Genomic DNA, 16,397 nt, shown 5'->3' on the forward strand with positions numbered 1-16,397 from the left:
ATGACTGTCGTCCCAGCTACTCAGGATGCTAAGGCAGGAGGATCACTTGAGCCCAAGAGGTTGAGGCTGCAGTGAGCTATGATGGTGCCACTGCACTCCAGCCTGGGTGACAGAGCAAGATTCCTTCTCTACTTTTTTTCTTTAAAAAAAAAAAAACAAACTAAAACTAAAACAAACAGAAAACCTGAAAGTAAAACCTATGATTCCCTAAATCGTCGTATCCCTAAAATAGGATGTTATGATTAGACTATCTTGAACATATTCAAATTAGCACATCTCAGTGTATAAAGTTCAGAATCATTCCCTAATGTCATAAACCTCAATGCAGAAAAATGCAATTGATTTATGTTGAACCAGATGAAATTGCAGTTTTTGTAGATTACAAAATGGCGGATTATTGGCAAATTCAAACGGTTCAACCTAAATAGCTCAATTTCAACATTGTTACCCAGATCTACAGCATGCACACGGGGCCCTGTGTTCAATACAAAAATATAACACTGACCCCCAGGAAACTTAGAGACCAGTATGTCATGAGGCAATACACAGAGGTTCTCACAGTAGGTGGATAAAAACTGAGGTTGTAACAACAGCAAGCCATTTCCTGTCTGAGGAAGGGCCCCTGGAAATGGTCTAGAGCGGCATCCCCAACCTTTCTGTCATCAGGAACTCATTTCCTGGAGGACAATTTTTCCACAGAGTGGGGAGGGGATGATTGGGGATGAATCAAGCACATCACATTTATTGTGCACTTTATTTCTGTTATTATGACATGATGAAATAATTCTACAACACACCATCATGCAGAATCAGTGGGAGCCCTGAGCTTGTTTTCCTGCAACTAGATAGCCCCATCCGGGGGTGATGGGAGATAGTGACAGATCATCAGGCATTAGATTCTCGTAAGAAGTGGGCAACCTAGATTTCTCGCATGTGCAGTTCACAATAGGGTTCCTGCTCCTTTGAGAATCTAACGTCACTGCTGATCTGAGAGGAGGCAGAGTTCAGGTGGTGATGCCAGTGATGGGGAGTGGCGTAAATATGGAAGCTTCATTTGCTTGCCCGCTGCTCACCTCCTGTGTGCAGACTGTGTCCTAACAGGCCATGGACCAGTAGCAGTCCATGGCCCAGGGGTTGGGGACCCCTGCTCTAGAAAGATGGGTTTCATAGGGATAAGATGGAGCTATCCAAGTTCATGGTCTTCTTGAACAAAGGCACAAAAGATGGCAAGTCTAAAGGGTTTTCATGCTCCACAAAAGAGGAACGAACTAATTATTTAACACAAAAATGGCTCTTGGAATCTCTATGTGGAAAGAATCTTGATGGAGTCTCAGAACCGATTAGCTGTGTAACCTTGAATGTGTGACTCAGTCTCTCTAAGTCTCGGTTTCTTCATGCTGAAAGTGGGGGGAGGAAAATAATTCTTCCTACTAAGATACTAAAAATAAAGTGAGGTGAAATGAGTAGAAAGAGGAGAAGAAGAGAGAGACAGACCGAGGAGGGTGGAATCCGAATCTGGGCTTATTTTAGGACATTAGGTTGTATAATTTAAGGCAGACCCACAGCGTCTGCTTGCTAGACAATGTCTGTCTCATGGCTTCAGTTCAACAATTTTAACATAAACCATAGAGTGCTTTAATCTATTTCTTCTTTTCTGTTGTTTTGATCTGGGATGGCAAAGCCAACTCTAACCTCCATCCTAAGTGGCAGCCTTCCTAAACCCTGCTTCAGCTAAAATGAGCATCTCTTAGGATTCTGCTCAGAACTGCCATAGAAGATGGCTTCCCAAGGCCCAGACAAGGCCATGAGGGTCAGAGTGCAGGCAACCCAGGGGGACGCTAGCTCTGGTCTGGCATCCAGAGAGAAAACGACTCCTTGGGTGTATCCTTCTCTGTCTGTCCTAGTGACCCCCGTGAGAATGGGGCTTCCATTTTGAAGCAATAGAATTTCTGAGGCTTAGCTTATAGTGAGTTTAAATAACTTTTTTTGTTGTTTGTTTGGAGACAGGTTCTTGCTCTATTGGCCAGGCTGCAGTGCAGTGGCACAATCCTTGCTTTCGGCAGCCTCAAACTCCTGGGTTCAAGTGATCCTCCTGCCTCAGCTTCCTGAGAAGCTAAGACTACAGGTGTGTGCCACCAGGCCTGGCTAATTTATTATTATTTATTATTATTTTGTTTTGGCAGATGGGGTCTTGCTATGTTGCCCAGGCTAGCCTCAAACTCCTAGCTTCAAGTCATCCTCCTGACTCAACCTCCCAAAGTGCTGGGACTATAGACCTGAGCCACCCCTTACCCCGGCAAGTTCAAGGAGCTTATATACAGAAATCAGACCTTGTCTTTATCGGGTCATAAGTGAAAGGCATGCAAGGGCAAGCGAATAGTTACAGAACAGCAGATTAAATCTCTCTCACCACTTACAGCTCCCAATAGTAAGAAACAAAAGGATCATCAGAGGAGAAATGATTTTATGGCAGGGTTGCATGGCATCACACTGGATAATTCCCAATTTTCCAAACTGTCACAGCTGAGTTTATACTGATAAATTAAATGGATCTATGCAAATAATTCTGTTAATTGGAATAGCAAATTTCCTTGCACTCTTTTATTGATCCTCACTCTCCGAGCCTTGAATTATGGCTGGTGGTGAACACATGCATTGAGTCCTTAGGGCAGGCACCATGTCTCTGTCCCCCATGGTGACTTCCATGTCATCCAATATATAGATTTTCAAGTTTTAGCAGCAGAATTTATATATGGAACCAAATCGCATATGGAACCCTAATATAGATGACTTCCAAAGACCCAGACGAGGCAATGAGGGTGACAGTGTAGGCAACCCAGGGGGCCTTCAGCTCTGGTCTCACATCCAGAGAGAAAACGGCTTTTTGGTTATATCTTTCTCTGTCTGTCCTAGTGACCCCCATGAGAATGGGGCTTCCATTTTAAAGCCAATAGAATTTTTGAGCTAAATGTGGGGTTGCTCTAGTTGGAACCCATACAGGGGCTGGGACAGTCACCCCTCCCCTCTGCCTCTTATTCCCCAGAAGTGTCCTTGTTGGCACTTACGACATAGAGAACCCAGAACACTTCAGAATGCGGTTGAAGAAGCAACGTTCTTGCAGAAATGAAGCACCCAATGTCCTAAAAATGAGAAGACTTGGTCTGCTCATGCGATCATTGTAATTCAGTAGCAGAACTGAGATCTAAAGAAGCCCCAATTACATAGCGTTTGCCATTAAAATTACCAGGATTAGAGAAGAAATTGCATAGAAAAATCTGAGATCCTGGTGCCAGAGAAACCACTCCCAGCAGGCTGCCCTATTCAGAGCTGTTTTCTGGGCATCCTTCTTTGGAACCACCATATCAGTTCTCTAGATTGAGGGTTTGTGCCAGCCTGGAGCCCAGGAGTTGTAAGAATGCATATTCACCCAGATCTGTCTGGAGTGCTGACCACTTGCAAGGTGCTGTTCTAGAACTAGAGTTGAACAGCATGTCCAAGATTGACAAGAGGCTCCACGCTCCTGCTTCCTCTTCTGTGGCCCTATGCCAGGCACCGTGGGCACCCGACCCAGATCACTGGCCTGTGCACCCATCTCCCGAACTCACAGAGCATGACTTCCAGAAGCTCACAGCGGACCTCTTCTCCTGACCACTGCCCTTAGCTCAGGATTTCTCAGCCTTGGAGCTATTGACATTCTCGGTCCAGATTTTTTTTTTTTTGATGTGGGGTCTAGTCTATGAATTGCAGTATGGTCAGTGGCATCCCTAACCTCTACCCACTAGATGCTAGTAGTCCCCACACCCAGTTGTGACAATGAAAAGTCTCCAGACATTGGCTGAAAACACTTGCCTTAGTTGATGGGAGACCTTTTCTGGAACACATCGGAAATTATACCATCTTTCTAGGATACTCCAAGGCCAAGAACTGCTGATGAGGATTACAGAAGACTAGCCCCTGTCCTCAGAATAGGACAACTCTGATGCTATTCACTCTCTGGAGCCTCAGATTCGGCTGGGGTTAGACTTCAGCTGTAACTGCACTTTTGCCTGGCTTCATCCCTTGAACGATTTTGCTTTCTAGGATGACTACATATCCCAGGCTTCTTTGCAGAAAGGTTGGGTCCGTGAGGCTGATTCTGTCCAATGAAATGTGATGTCCAAAAGTGATGTACGCCTCTTCTGGATGTTGCACCTAAAACCTCTTGCGATATTCTCTGGCTCATACTTTTTCTTGAATTACTCTCTCTTTCCCCCTTTTCCTTGGGTGGACCTGGAAGAATACAAAATGTTGAGGGCATAATGTAGTAAGCTTCTGAGTCCCTGAGTCACCACTTGGATGAAACCTTCTAAGACAGCTGCCTAATCCTCATTGGATTTTGAACAAGAAATGACTTTTAGTTAATGTCCATCTTCCCATCTAGGCAGTACATTCCCTGAAGGCAGGAACTCTTGTCTGTTTTGTAGACTGTTTATATTAGCCAGGGAAATTCATGTTAGTTTCTGTAACAAATTTCTTCAAATCAGTAGCTAAAAACAATAAAAAGATCCCTTCTGGGCAGGTGTGGTGATTCTTGCCGGTAATTCCAGCACTTTGGGAAGCTGAGGCAGGAGGATTGCTTGAGGCCAGGAGTTGGAGTCCAGTCTGGGTAGCATACTGAGATCTCTACAAAAAACACAGTATGTGCCTGTTGTCCCAGCTACTGGGGAGGCTGAGGCGGAAGGATCACTTAAGCCCAAAAACTTGAGGCTGCAATGAGCTATGACTATGCCACTGTGCTTCAGAGCCTGGGCAACAGAGCAAAATCCCATCTCAAAAAAAAAAAAAAAAAAAGAAAAAAAAAAGAAAAGAAAGAAAAGAAAAATCCACCCCAACCTGCAAAGTACCATTTTTTTTTTAATAGTCTCACCCTGTCACCCAGGCTGGAATATAGTGGTGCGATCTCAGCTCACTACAACCTCCACCTCTCAGATTCACAGGGTTCTCTTGCCTCAGCCTCCCCAGTAGCTAGAATAATGGGAGCCCACCACACCATGGTAGGCTAATTTTTGTATTTTTGTTTTGTTTTGTTTTGAGACAGAGCTTTGGTCTTGTTGCCTAGGCTAGAGTGCAATGGCAAAATCTCGGCTCACTGCAACCTCCACCTCCCGCGTACAAGCAATTCTCCTGCCTCATCCTCCCGAGTAACTGGGATTACAAGCATGTACCACCATGCCCAGCCGATTGCGTATTGTTTAGTAGAGATGGGGTTTCTCCATGTTGGCACTGGACTTGAACTCCCAGCCTCAAGTGATCCTCCTACCTCAACCTCCCAAAGTGCTGGGATTACAGGTGTGAGCCACTGCACCTGGCTAACTTTTGTATTTTTAGTAGAGACGGAGTTTCTCCATGTTGGCCAGGCTGGTCTCAAACTCCTGACGTCGAGTGATCTGCCCACCTCAGCCTCCCAAAGTGCTGGGATTACAAATGTGATATCATTGTTTTCCAAATGGATGACCACAATGGCTTCCCCCACCCCACTTATGGGAAAAAGGTAAGTGTTGAGGCACATGCTGTCCCCAGGACCAGAGATAGCCCTGTGTGGACATGGGGGAGATGTCACCCTGCCTGGCTTCCCTGCTAACCTGGCATTGTGAGGCAGCCTCTTTTGCTCCACGGAACTCCACCCCTTTGCTGGAGGCAGCTGCGAGGCCCAGGAAGCGGCATCTCAGTAGATGAGCTGGATCCATCTGATTTTCTGCCCTAGGAATATGAAGTCAAAAACATGAAAACTGCTGAGTGTTTAGGATTGTTCAGTGGGAGAATTCTGAGGTGGAACAGATTATAAAGCAGTTTTCAGTGCTGATTATAACTGGAATCAGTGACTTCAAGGGAATATGGACAGGGACGCCAGAGATTATGGGGAGAGAGAAAGGGGGTACATATGAGGAAGGGGAGGTTGAGCCAGGTGTGCTCCCTGATGACCACAGGAGTGAAGGAGAGTTGAGGGCAGGCTCATGACTGACCAGACAGCCCAGAGTGACCCATGGGTGGGGTGGCCCAAGCATGCTGCACGTAATCCCAACTGCAAGTAACAAGAATCCTGCCCCCACCAAGGAGCAAAACCATGTGCTAATGAGGACCCGTTCACATCTCCAGGTCCACCCTTTGGGAAGGCCTGGAGAGACCTTGCAGGGGGCAGGGGAGTTTGGTAAATACAGGAGAGCGTGGTCATTGGGAAAAATTTGAGAATAAAGGAAAGTATTAAAGAAACATGCACATGAAAAAGAGGCTCCCTAGCCTCTTGGTCAACTGGGAGCAGGTGAAGCACCCCTCAAACACGTCTCTCCTGGAAGAGTCCATGCTTGGGAGAAGCCGCTGCTTTCTCTGCTCAGGCTCTGGGTGAGTTGACCTGGAGGAAAATTCTCTAGTCCCTTCTTGTGCCTGGGGGATCGTGGGCCCTGCTAAGAGACTCCTTGTGGAGTAACCTCCTGATATGGTGGGGCTGAGGGTCAAGACTTGGCTGCATCCGTGCCATGTGCACCGTGGTTCCACTCGCTCCAATGTCCTACCAACTCCAGGCACTGCGGGGGAGCTAGGGCAGAGCGCTGACCACCCCAGGCTCTGGCTTCTGTCCTTTTTCTGTACCAATGATAAGCTGGGGCCACAACAAGCCCAAGGCAAGGTTTACTCAAAAGGAAGAAGTAAAGACAGTGACCAGATGTCATGATGAAGAGATTAATAATATTAAATAATTTGTGCATTTTGTTTTGAATCCTGGCTGTATGGCTGCAAATGTTTTCTCTAACTCTAAGCTGTACTACCGCTTAGTACAGAGAAAGGAAGGAAGCAGATATACTGAGGGTAACAATAATCAGAATAGCTCTGGCTGATGTTTATTGAACACTAATTGCATGGCAGGTAGCCTTGTGTGCGTGTATTAATCCTCTAACGGGCTATTGCAGCAGGCGCAAACATTATAAATTTGATTTTGCAGATGAGGAAACTGAGGCAAAAAGTGGAAGGAATGAGGGAGGGAAGGGAAGAAGAAAGGGAGAAAGGATAAACAGGAAGAAAGGAAGGAAGAAAGGAAGGAAGGAAGGAGGGAGGGAGGGAGGGAGGGAAGGAAGGAAGGAAGGAAGGAAGGAGAGAAGGAAGAAAGGAGGGAAGGAAGGAGAGAAGGAAGAAAGGAGGGAAGGAAGGAAGGAAGGAAGGAAGGAAGGAAGGAAGGAAGGAAGGAAGGAGGGGTACGTATTTTACAGCTAATAAATAAAGGTGATAAACTTCAGACTCAGGCAGTTTGAATCCCAAAGGTGCAGTCTCAGCTACCAATTTGAGCAGTCTGAGGCGATCAGCACTTGGCTTTTTTGGTTTATATAATAACAGCACTCCTATGACTTGCACTGCTGAGGCCCTCAGGGCTTCTTCGACCTCCTTTCTCACTCCAGGCCATTGTGGCTCCTGACCTTGTGTTTCTCTAAACTTTCCTTTGACACCCCACAAACGCCTCTACAGATGTGAATTTGCAGCTCCAATCTCAATGGCGCCAAAGTATCTCATTTCTTACTATTACTCAATCAAAGGCATTCAACCCTCGATGTGCCATCACTTCATTCAATTAGAAGGCACCATTTCTGGCATTTGAGGAGCTCCTGACTTTACCCACTCCCTCAGAGTCAGGCAAAGACCGTGTGGTGTTATGCAAAGCAAAATGTCCCAGGAAGGGCCCCCTTTCTTCTCCCTGCAGTGGTTACCTGCATTTATATAGCTTTTGATGTCTATAAATTCTGATGCTCACGTAGCCAACTGCCTTGGCTGGGTACCACAATACTTGGCTTTATTCATGCCATGCCCACCATGGATCCATCACTTCCAATGTCCTACCAACTCCAGGCACTGCCAAGGAGCTAGGGGGGAGTGTTGACTACCGCAGGCCCTGGCTTTGGTCCTCCTTCTAGGCTAAAGGACAATCTTCCTCTCCCTTGCTGCTCTCCACAGACTTCATCTTCCTTCCAGAATCCTGTGGACACAATCTTCAGTGACTTGGCCTTTTATAAAGTAAAGGAAAAGGGTTTATTCCCATTCCCAGCTTCTGCTCTAAGCTCAGCAGTTGTACCCCATAAAAAAAGTACAAATTGCCTGGTTCACTCCTTGTAGTGAGATGCAGTGGGGAGAGAAGAAGGCAAAGATCCGAATTCAGCTTCCACCCTAATAGAACACCCAAGAAGCCTCCCTTCCTGCTGCACGCTCGGGTGGGGTTCTGCTTGTTGCAATCAGAAATGCCAAATGGAAACAGTTCTACAATCAGGGGAGAGTATTTTTAGGGATTCTTTTCTTCTCTGGAGCCTTCCTTCAGCCTCCTCCTTCTGGCTTCTGGATCTCTAAGAGGCCCATGGCTGATGCTGCTTCTTTCACTGAACTGACAAATGAATCCACATGTCACCATGATTGCGTGTTGCAGGAGATGGGTCACAAGAGCAAAGTATATGAAGAGTGTAGTTTTTGTATATGCATATAGGGTAGAATAGATTTTACCGATAGAATACTTTTTACTGGCATGGTTTGTCTGTCCCTGGGGTAGGGTACCTGAAGAGAAGAGAAGGTTAGGTGTCAGCACCCTCTGTTGGCTTCCTCAGATTACGTCGGAGTATTGTTTCTGCCCTTTTATGGGGGAAAGAAATCCTACACAGTTCTCTTCTCTTTGCCCAAGCCAATGAAAAGGCAGACAGCATCCTCGGGCTCAAGTATGACTCCGGATCCGCCTGGCATCTCCTGCAGCGGAGAGGCATTGTGACCTTGCTGGGCTGGTGGCTCCTGGCACCCTCCCAGCCCTGGATGTGCCGCACAACCCTAAATAACCCCGCTTCTGCGCCATCTGACACAGAGAGCATTTCCCTGATGAATTACCCATGCACAGATAATCAAATAAATCTTTGTCTTGCTACCTGCAGTCGGGATGCCCTGTGAAGTTTCACAGGTCACAGCACAGATCAAATTAAGGCCCAGAGTCATGGGTGGGATGGACGGCCACAGCCTGGCTGTCCAGGGCCACAGGGACACACACACAGCCAGTTCTCCAAGCCAGGCTGCAGCTCTGGGGGACACATCAATCACCGATTCCAGTACCCAGGTGAGCTCCGTGGCAGCTGCAACGCATGAAGGTGAAGGCGGGGGGAAGAAAAATTAGGAAATAAACCAGCTTCCTCTGAAGATCTTGCTTACCCCAAATCCCACTCTCCTGAAAAAGGGCAGAACTGGGGGCTGCACAGCGCTTACTCCACCCCCAAGAGAGCAGTGGCTGCCTCTCCCCTCTTTCCTGACAGAGAACACGATCACAAATCGGGAACCAGATGGCTGCCTTTATATTTCTTTTTTCTTTCTTCTTCTTCTTTTTTTTTTTTTTTTTTTTTACTGCAATACTAAAGCCACCATAAAAAAGCAAAGTTGAACAGACAGAGCTAATAATATAATCATTCAAAACACCTGCAAACAGTGCAGATGGGCAATTTCTGTCTGCAGAATCGTCGGTAAAAGACCGCCTCCCCATATGGGCAGCTCCAGAAGCCCGGTTTTGCCCAGCTCTGTCCCTTACCTTAGGAAAACCTGCACAGAGCATATGCACGCTTTTTATAGTCGAGCGAAAGAGTCGGTGGCTGATTATTTATGTCCTTCTGGTATGTCTTAGAATCGGGCAACCTGCGAAGGGTCCATCCAGCCGGGCTCCCCAGGTGTCATGGGACTCAAGGGGAGGCCAAGGACGACCCTGCAGCCACTTTGCAGTCTGGGCACAAATAATGGCTATTGTCTGCAAATGGCTCCATCACCCTTTCCACCATCTACCTGCATTCTTGAAATAAACAACCCTCCAAAGCCAGCAGCCCTGTGTTCTGTTTCTCACTGAACACACACAATGTGAATCTGTAGAGAAAGAAAAAAAAATGTCCTTTGCAAAAGCTTGCTTTTCTCATCTGTCAGTGGGTTCCTCACGTCACTCTCTCCAGCTTCCTGCAGTAGAACTCAGTCTCAAGGAAGAAAGGACATGATTGAGAACCTCTTGTGGAAGGAAGGCCGCGCTTCAACCAGAGGGTCAGTCCTGAGGAATGACTACTCCCGATCTCTGCCTGCATTGCAGAGGGATAAACAGATTCACAGGGGAACAGGAATTTTCTCAAGGTGGCAGAGGTAGGGAGGGTCTCCCCATTGGCAGCATGCATGGAGAGCTAGGGTGCCCCTCGCTGCCCCTCCCTCCACGGGTTGGTTTCACACAGCACCATGTCAGCTTCCTGTGAGTTAGGTACAGATGGACAGGAGGGTGGGTGAGAACTGAAGGTACAACTTGCCTGCCAGCCAAAGAGAGGCAGCCGTGAGGTCTGCGTTCCTCCAGGCAAGTCAGGGAGCTCAGCTGACCACACCTGGCTGAGTGGCTGCCAGGGACCCTCAGGGAGAGTGAGATGAGCGAGAATGGTGTCTCAGTCCTCAGAGGGCTCCTAGTCTTCTGGGAGGAACATATTTGAATGACCCGAGTTAGAACCAGTAACTAAAGAGAAATCCACACAATGTTCATTGGGAAATTTAAAAGACGGAGAGTTTAATGCAGCAGGGATCCGGTTGGAAAAAAAAAATCAGGGAAGGCTTTCTGGAGGAGGCAAAATATTCGATTTTTCTTTCTAAATATATGTGAATTGATTCACTTCTCTCCATCATCACCTCCACCACCAGCATCTTAGATGTCATTATGTTTCTTCTGCGCAGTATTTCCATTGGCTCCTTATCCCCCACCCCACTTTCTTCTCACGCAGTCCATTCCTATGCAGGCAGAGTGGTCATTTTGAACCATAACTCAAGCATCCCTTCTTTAAAATTTACCAATACCTTCTTTTTGCTCTTACCATAAATACTGAAATCCTTATTACGGGAAAGTATTTAGAGTGCTTTGGGCAGCAGGTGATGGGGAACAGGATCAACTCACATTAAGAATGACTTAACAGGAACATTTATGCTCTTATGTAAATGTCCCAAAGAAATGTACGTATCTGGTTAATTTGGTGGCTCAGTAGCATACTCAAGGAGTAGCTTCCTTCCAGCTCTCCTGGCCTCCTTAGTATGGGTTTTGTCCCTGGCTTGAAGACCTCCACACTGGCACGTGGCAGAATTCAAAGCCAGAAGACAGAATTCCCTTCTCTGGGTCCCTTTTTGAAGTCTGGGAACCATTTCTGAAGTCCCCCCAGCCACCACCACCCCTCCACTATGGGACCTCATTCACATCCCTTTGGCGTGTATTTTGTCAGTCGCCTTTCTTTAATACAAGTCATGGCAAAGAGAATGGCACTTCCATTGTTTAGACTCATGAAGGTTCATCTCCTGGGATGGAGGCGGGGCCCAGCTCACAATCATTCTCAAGGTCTCCTTCTATCTGAACAAAAGTAGGGCTTTATTAGCAAAAAAGTGGGGACATCAGAAGAACTCTGCAGTAGTCAACCAACGATGTCTGCTGCCTGTGCCTCTAGGACCTGCAGGGATGGCCCCGGCTCTCCTCCAGTCTCATATTGTTTTACTCTACCCCTTTCTCTGAGTTCTTCCTACCCTACAGCCACCCCACAGGCCTGGGGCGGATAAGCTCCTGATTTCAGTGTGGAGAAAATTCCCCCTAGTCCTGGGGAATCAACAAGACTGATTGAGGCAATCCATCTCTGGAATGTTTGGTGTAACTTTGTAGAAAAATTTAGTCCTGCTTGTTTGCTAGTTGAGTATATGCACGTGTGTGTGTAGGTGTTTGTGGATATTTAGGCTCTGATTCATTTTCCTTATCTTTATTGGGCCAGTTTTAATTTTCATTATGATGTAATTCATATATTATAAAATGCATTATTGTTAAGTTTATAATTTAATGAGTTTTGACAAGTGCATACGCCCACATAACCCACATTTCCACAAAAATTTTGAATAGTTCCATCACTACAAAGATTCTCCATGTACCCTTCCAGTGATTGCCTCCTCATGCTGTCCCCAAACCACCACTGCTAAGAAACAGTTTATCAGGGATTAGCTTTGTTTTTTTCTAGAACATTAAGTAAATGGGATCATATAATATGCATTAATATTTTTATACTCAAAGTAGTCTTTTTGAGATTTATCCATATTAATGATGCATTAGCAGCTTATGCTTTTTATTCTTAAGCACTGCAACATTGTATGAATATATAGCACTGGGTTTGCCACTTTCCCCTTGACATATATTTAGGTTGTTTCCAGCTTTGGGCTATTACATGTACTTATGTTATGAACACTGGTGTTAACTCTTTGGGTAAATATCTCAGAGTGCATTTGCTTAGTGTTAAGACACGTACATAATGAACTTTATAAGAAACTGCCAAATAATTTTATCATGTTTTATCATTTTACATTGCACCAGCAATGTGTGAGAGTTCAGTTATGACATATCCTCACCAACATCTGATGTTGGAATTTTAATTTTAGCCACTCCACTGGGTATGAAATGTTATTTCATTGTTATATTAATCTGTATTTCATTGAGGACTACTACTTTTGAGAACTTCTTTTGTAATTATTGGCAAATATGTCTCCCTATGTGAAATGTCTGTTCAAATCTTTTGCTCATCTTTTACAAGTAGGTTGTCTTATTTAATAAGATTAATGATAATATAATTATAGATTGTTATAAGTATAATCAAGGATATTATTAATATGATATATAATAATATTGTAAGAGTTCTTTGTGTGTGTGTGTGTATATATATATATATATATACATACACACTACACACACACACACACACACACACACACAGATATACACATAAATATAGTGAAGATTTTCCCCAAACTTGAGTCAGTTTTCAGATTTCATTTTTTTCTATAAAATGTTCCCTTTTGTCTAAGTTTTCCAATTTAAAGCCATAAAGTTTCCAAGTATTCTCTATTGTTTACATCTCTGCAAAATCTGCAGTTATGTCTTTTTTTCAGTCCTAAAATTATTTGTGCCTTCTCTGTTTTTGCTTTGCTCAGTCTTGCCAGAAGATTGTTTATTTTTATCATCTTTTCAAGAAAAAGATAAGATTTGATTTCTTCATTGTGTCTTTGTTTTCTGTTCCATTAGTCCTCTCTCTTACCTTTGTTAGTTTCTTCTTTCTGTACCCTTTGATGTACTCTGTTGTTCTCTCTTTTTTTCTTTTAATGAGATGAAGCCTCACTCTGCTGCCCATGCTGGAATGCAGTGGTGTGATCACAGCTCATTGCAGCCTTGAACTCAGGAGCTCAGGAGACTCTTCCATCTCAGCCTTCCAAGAAGCTGGAACTACAGGTGCACACAACCACACCTGGCTAATATTGTTTATTTTTTATCTTTCTCAGGATGGCACTTAACTCATAAATTTTTAGGCTTCTTTCTCTCACACAAGTATTTAAAAATATGTATTTTGTTAAGAACTGCCTTTATCTGTAGTATTTTAATTTTTGTTCAATTTTAAATATTTTGAAGTATCTATTATTATTTTTGAATCATATATTATTTAGAAACATGCATTTTTCTTCCAAGATTGTGGAAGAATTGTTTTACTTAAAAATATTTTTGTTATTAATTTTTAAACTAATTGCCTTGTAGTCAAAAAATGTTGTGTTTAAGATATTAATAGTTTGGCATCTTTTAAGACAATTTCATAGCCTGGAATTTGGTCATTTTGTTAGTTTTTCATGTGTTAAAATTAACATGTTTTCTATAATTATTGGTTGCAGAGTTCCTTGTATATTTGTCCACTAAATAAACTTCTTGCATTTAAATAGTCTACATTCTTAATGTTTTTGTTTTCTTTGCCGTTCTTGCTGGTTGTATTAATAGATTACTAGAACTAAATATTTATTAACACTCATAAATACTCTTTTACAATAATTTATTTTATACTGTTTAGGGTAGTTGGTAGAATAAACCAGCTGCCTAACCATGAAAGACCTTGGGGACCTTTTGCCCGTGGGAAGAAGTTGAGTTGGAATGTAGCCCTTCTTGCTGGAGGTAAGGCAGTCTGGAACCAGTTGGATCACTAGTGCGTGACTAGGAGAGAAGGTCCGTGATCATTCATTGGACCAGCTTTCTGATCGCTACACATTGTTTGCATTGCAATACACGCTTGGCCATGAGATTATCTGACTGATGATTCTCTGGCTAGAACCCGGTGCATAATAGGTGTGGGGGCCACAGGCTCTTGGCCCCTTTGCTGAAAATCACTGGCATGAGGCAGATGGATCAATAGGAGAAAAGGCACGCAAATTTACTGAACATGTGGTGTCCACTGGAGCCTTCAATTTCTCATGTCAAAATGCCATACTTTGGATATTGCTTTCTGAGCCCCAACATTGGTGTATTAGTCTCCTCTCACACCTCTAATGAAGACATACCCAAGACTAGGTAATTTATAAAGGAAAGAGGTTTAATGGACTCACAATGTCACATGGCTGGGGACACCTCACAATCATGGTGGAAGGTGAAGGGGAAGCAAGACACATCTTACCTGGCTGCAGGCAAGATAGCTTGTGCAGGAAAATTCCATTTTATAAAACCATCAGGTGTCTGAGACTTAGTCACTACCACAAGAACAGTATGGGAAAAACTGCCCCCCATGATTCAATTATCTCCACCTGGCCCCACCCTTGACACGTGGGGATTATTACAATTCAAGGTGAGATCTGGGTGTGGACACAGCCAAATCATATCAGTTGGTTTAAGCATGTGTATGTGTGTGTGGTGTTACGAGGGTGTATAGTTAGTAAATAAAGAATAACTTAAATGTGTCTTAAAGGCAGAAGAGCATGTCTACAGGCAGAGAGAACACTCACTTTCATGGTGACAGTGATGCCAATCATTTTCGCTTCCCCAGGATTACTCCTGCATCAGGGAGCTGCACTGCAATTTCCTTTGCAGAGGCCTCTTTGCCTGTCTTAACGCCACATGGGTTGGGTGGGGCTGACCTCATCTCTTCCCTCCAGGAATGGATGCAGAATCTTGGCCTCTGCAATCCCACCGCCAGAACCACTGAAGGAAACCCTGCCTGAGAGTGAAGGCAGCACAAAAGCAGCGGAATTGAGAAAGGAAGAGAGGCTTTGTTTATGAATCTGCCCAAAGGGATCCCTTGAACTTTCCAGTCAAATAAACCAATAGATTCTGTTTTCTTTTATGTGAGTTTGGGTTGAGTATTTGTTGATAAAGCGTCCTGATCTTTATCACTCCTGATGATCAAGTGTGACTCTGCAGGGGGCTGCCACAGAACAGGCCACGGGCAGCCTCCTTTCAAAAGAGGCTAGAAAGGCTCGCCCCCCACTTGTCCCCATCTTCACCCCAGCTTCTGGGCACAGTGCTTAGGCTTGGTTCCTTTAAAACCGCCTCCAGTACTCCTAAACCTAGCCCCAGATTCACATTTGCCAACTACCCAGGTGTCATCTGGACACACTGTATTTCCTTGATCAATTCCACAAAATTGTGTGGAGCCCCCATGGAATTTCATTCCTGCCGCCCCATGCAAAATACCGTGGGTGGGAAAGAAACTAGCGCTGGATGGGAAGTTTCTCTTTCAGGAGTGCTGTAATTTGCCGCAAAGTGTGCTAATCTGAAATGTTGAAATCACGTTATATTTTAAATTCACTAAAAAGCTAACTGGTTAAAAGGACTTGGAGAGAGCTCCTGGACAAAAATAGATTACCCCGTTAGTGGAGAGCATTTCCCCTCAGCCCTCACGGTTCCCGAACATGAGTAGGGCTTCTATAGCAGGTCTCTGCGACTCTGCAGGTGGGCTTTCTGTGGTTACAAGAGAATGGCGAGCTCCCGCATGGAACAGGCCTACTGTGTCAGGCAAGGCACGGCCTGCCTGTCTTCAATGAAAGACTGGTGGCAATTGAAAACAAATACCCCAGCTTCCTTGATCTTCAGGGGTGTTTTTACACAGTCTCCCAAGGGTCCCCAGTAGACACCCCATCATATCTTCTGCATCAAAACTCTCCACATCAGCTTGTTCCCATTCCCCTACTGATGCTTCCTGGGGTCAACTCCCAAATGAGCAACTTATACTTAAAGCCTTGTTTTAGGGTGTACTTATAAAGGAATGTAATGTAAGACAGCACCCAATTTCCTTATCACCATCTCTTTTGCTAAAATTTATTTACTTATTTACTTATGCATTGGATTTATTTTTAAAACCAGTGTCAAGCTCACAGCAAAATTGAAGAGAAGGTGCAGAGAGTTCCCATACATTTCCCAACCCCCATGGCCTCTCCTTTATACACAGCCGTTACCAGAGTGGTACATTCCTTATAACTGATAAATCTGAAGTGACGTGTTACAACCACCTGGCACCCCTAGTTTAATTAGGGATCACTCTTGGTAGTGTACATTCTATTAATGACCACTCACTTTATAA

The 16,397-nt window shown here is 44.6% G+C and overlaps 1 long non-coding RNA gene across 2 annotated transcripts in view; it reads left to right on the forward strand.

Moving 5' to 3' along the window:
* The window catches only part of LOC116530800, a 31,723-nt gene extending 16,562 nt beyond the window's left edge, over nucleotides 1-15,161 (forward strand). For both annotated transcript variants that reach the window (XR_004260135.1, XR_004260136.1), the window contains exon 3: nucleotides 14,974-15,161. This is a non-coding gene — a long non-coding RNA (uncharacterized LOC116530800). The remainder of the gene's footprint in view (nucleotides 1-14,973) is intronic.
* The last annotated feature ends 1,236 nt before the right edge of the window (nucleotides 15,162-16,397 follow it).

This window comes from Sapajus apella, unplaced genomic scaffold (genome assembly GCF_009761245.1).
Source record: "Sapajus apella isolate SASKATOON/1434 unplaced genomic scaffold, GSC_monkey_1.0 scaffold68, whole genome shotgun sequence".
Taxonomy (NCBI): Eukaryota; Metazoa; Chordata; class Mammalia; order Primates; family Cebidae; genus Sapajus; species Sapajus apella.